The sequence below is a fragment of the Aythya ferina genome (assembly GCF_964211825.1).
Source record: "Aythya ferina genome assembly, chromosome: 17".
Classification (NCBI taxonomy): Eukaryota; Metazoa; Chordata; class Aves; order Anseriformes; family Anatidae; genus Aythya; species Aythya ferina.
The window spans coordinates 14243540-14247481 of record NC_140316.1 but is presented as its reverse complement, the minus strand read 5'-3'; positions in this window follow the sequence as shown (position 1 = coordinate 14247481).

The window sequence follows — 3942 nt, the reverse complement described above, 5'->3', positions numbered from 1 at the left end:
CGTGTCGGCGGGCGTGAGGGAGAGCTCAGAGGCAGCGGTTTAAAATAGCACGCACAAAAAATAGCTCTCAGACTTTCGTTTTTCTTTTTCTTCTTTTTTTTTTTTTTCTTTTTAATTTTTTTTCTGGGCCTGCACCGAGAGCCACTGGGGATGCTGGGCTGGGGAGGCCAGGCTCAAACGCGGAGTTTCCCCCGAGGATGTAAACGAAATGACTCCAGATAGAAATGAAGTGACTCCAGATGTAAATGGAGTGACTCCGGATATAAATGATGTGACTCCAGATATAAACCAAGCGACTCCAGATCACGCTCTGGGTCTCCGAGCTCCTCCTGGTGAGGCTTGGCCCCATTCCGCAGGTGTTTAAGGACATTTCCCACCCCCAGGCTATTGCCAGGGGACGTCTGACCTTGTCCTGAAGTGTCCCCAAGTGCCAAGGTCACCAAATACCCCTTGACGTAGGGTTTGCAGCCAAAAGGGACCGCTGAGGTCTCTACAAACAGCCTTATCAAGGGCAGCAGAGCCCGCAGCTTCCATTGCGTGAGCGCAGGGACTGGGGGCACCCTGGTGAGGCCACCCGGTGTCCCCACTTATTTGGGGACACTGCAGCCGGGTGTCCCCTCCCCGCCACGGCCACGGGCTGCGGCGCTGACCGGCGGCCCTGCTCAGAAACTCATGGGGAGGCTCCTCAGTGGGGAAAGAAAAGAGGATGTGGTGCATTACAGGAGCGAAAAAGGGCTGCGTAAAATCTCATTTTGAGGATTATGAAGTGCCAGCACAAAAAGAAAAAAAAAAATAAGAAAAAGAAAGAAAAAAAAAAAAAAGCTGTAAACAGGATGTCTGAAGAGATCTTAAGCGTAAAGGTCAGAATCTACAATTTAAATGGCTCGCTCGCTGCCTTCTTGCTCTGTGCCTCTAATGAGCCGGGATGTAGAAAAACAAGTTTGGTTTTGAAGCCGCCACCACCACACTCAGGCCTTTTGTGTTTCGAAATGTCAGCGTTTTGAGCAGCCAGTGCTCAAAATAAATGCCCAAGGCCAAGGCTGTTGCAGGGGGTGCTGCTGGGGTTGGAGCGGGGCAGGGGGGGCTCTGCCTTCCTCCCGAGGAGGAGTCCGGAGCCTGCAGCGATGCCCTAACGGGGTCACAGAGGTGGTGGGGATACAGTGACATGTTTGGGTCACCCACTCCTTACATCCCTGCTAAGGACGAGTGCACAGGGAGTAGGAAATGTCCCCAAAATCACCGCTGTCCCCGAGGTGTCCCTGCCAGACACCGAGGGGGGGGAGCAGGGCTGCATTATCGGGGAGCAGCTGACGAAAAATCAACACCCAGCAGACCTCGAGCTGCCGGTGCCTGTCCCCGCTCCGGCCAACCTGAGCGAGGGGGAGCAGAAAAAAAACAAAAAAAAAAAAACACAAAAAAACAGAGCCTGGAGAAACCAGGCGCCGCCAACTAATGAGCTTCTGCTGGCAGTGCAGATGCCCGTCCTCCTCTTCTTCTCCATTTCCATTTCGCATCATTACGACTTTGGCAGGAGCAAGAAGAAGGAGCTGAACTTGGGGGGGCTGGGCGTGCCAAAATTCGGGGGAAATTTGGTGGGCGCAAGCCAAGCACCCCAAGCACCGCATCCTGCAGCTGAGGCTCCCCAGGGGCTGTCCCCAGCACCAGCATCTCCCGGCCCCCTGGGAAGCGGCCCCCTGGGACCCACGAGCATCTCTCCCAGAGACTGCATCTCCCAGGAGCTGTCCCCAGGGGCTCGCACCTCTCCTGCCCTGCTTTTTCTTAATTAACTCATCAGGATGCCAGCCGTGGGGATGCGAGCCTCCCGGGAGCGATGGGATCTCCTGTCCTTCGCAGCGTGGCAGCCCAAGTTCCTGCAAGCCCAAGTGCCCCACAGCCATGAATTGGGGGAAAATTTGGGGAAGAAGAAGGAAAAAAAAAGGAAGAGGGATGTTGTAAGGGTGAGACAGACTTCCATGGAGGCGCACGGCATGGTCAGGGTGGATGCGGCCTCCCATATGTTGGCATTGTTTTTGTGATTATTTGGAGAGGGGGGGGATAAAAAAAAATAATTGAGAAAGAGGCAACGAAGTGGATTAAAGCTGGAAGCAAGACGATTAAGAGATTGAAGGGAAAAGGAGTGCAGAGAAGGCAGAGCGAGGGGCTGGCTCCCCTTTCAGCCATCCTGCCTTAGGGAGAAGGGAAGAAGAAAAGATTTTGATAAGCTCCTTAAAAAATTCATGAGGTTTCTGTTCCTCGGTTTATTTATTTGCTCCCCAGGATAAACTCCTGAAAGGCAACATCTCATTTGTCGGTGGGTCCTGGGGGAGCAGGGCATAAATCAGCCTGCCCTACAAACGCATCACAAGGAGCTGCTGCTCCGGGGGACAGCTGGGGAGGAGGGGACAGGGGACAGCTCGGGGCACCAGGGGATGGATGGGGTCGAGGGGACGGATGGGGTCGTGCCAGAGGCTGGGCAGCAGCTCCCCATCTGCAACCGTTTCATATCTGCCTGGAGCCAGCTGTGCCCTGAGATGTGGGGTATTTCAGGATCAATGGGGCCCTGCAGTGACTTTGGGCCCAGAGTTTAAGGTTTTGGGGCTGGAGCAGGCAAAAATCCTCCTGGGGTGTCCTGAGGCCCCGTGAGCATCGCGGGGACCTCGAGGACCTTCCCCTTGCTGCAAGCCACCGCAGCAGGTCCACCTGATAAACTTCAAAACATGATTAATTCCATAATTTCTGGGTCTGGATTTGTATTTTATGTTTTTTGCACCTCAAATTACCCACGAGTGGCGCGTGAGGGCTCCCACCGAGCCGTGGTGGGGGCAGGACGCCGCGTCTGCCGCTGTCACCCAAACCCAGCCTCACAGCCCAGCGAGCGATTTCTCCATGGTGAGGCAATAAATCACGTCCCGGGCACAGGCTACGTGCGATCAAACCCCCGTGGGACAGTGATGGATGGGGCAAGGTCCCTGCGGGGGGACAGCCGAGGTGCTGCCCCCTGCCCCACGGCAGCATCCAGCCCGGCTCGGGCACAGGGCAGCTCCGCGGGTAGTAACTCATGGATAAGGCGGGTGTGCAGGGGGACTGGGAGGCTGCCCACACTGCTGGTGACCCTTTTGTTTGTCCCGAAGCAGTGGGACTCAGCTGGAGGCCGTGGGTGCTCCTGGGCATCACCGTGGGCACAACTTGGTCCTGCCCCGCTGCGCCAGAGCATCCCCGACCCGCACGGGGTCCCACGTCCTTGCCCCATCCCTTCCTCGGTGGTTGGGGAGAACGGGGAACACATCCTGCGTGAGTGGAGGAGCAGAGCTGGAGGTTCAATTGCTAAACGTGGCTTTGCTGTGGGATTTCAGCGCCTTCACTCCGTGCTTGCTGCTGGGTGAGCCGCCTGCTGAGCCAGGCGCTGCGCCACCAGAGCTCCTTGCCCCTCTGTGAGTTGGGTTGGGGCTTCCATAGGGGGGCAAAACTTCCCCTCCTGGCTCTTTGCAAAAGAACCAAGCCTTGCCCGTGCTGTCCGGGGCCGTTCCCCTCACATCATCATGATTATTATTATTATTATTATTATTATTATTATTATTATTATTATTAGGCATTTGGCTGGGAGCTGTGGCCCTGCAGCAGCGCTCGACCAGGGCTGCCCTCCTCCAAATGACGCCAGGGAGACTTCTGCAGCTAATTCCTGGTAATGTTAATGCGTTGAAGGGAGCATAAAGTCCATAAAGTCTGGGTCTGCTCGTTCCTGTATGAAAGGAAAGGCTGCTTCAGCCATTCCCTGGTGTGAGAAAGGCCGGCGGTACATTGCCCATTAACTGCCGGGAAAATTCCACTTGGTAGAAAGACGAAGGAGCTGCTTTTCGGCAGGAATTGCAAAAGCAGCTCCTGGACGATGGTTTCAGCCCTGAGCTTCCCTCCTGACGAAGCCACGAGCTGCCTTGCTGGTGC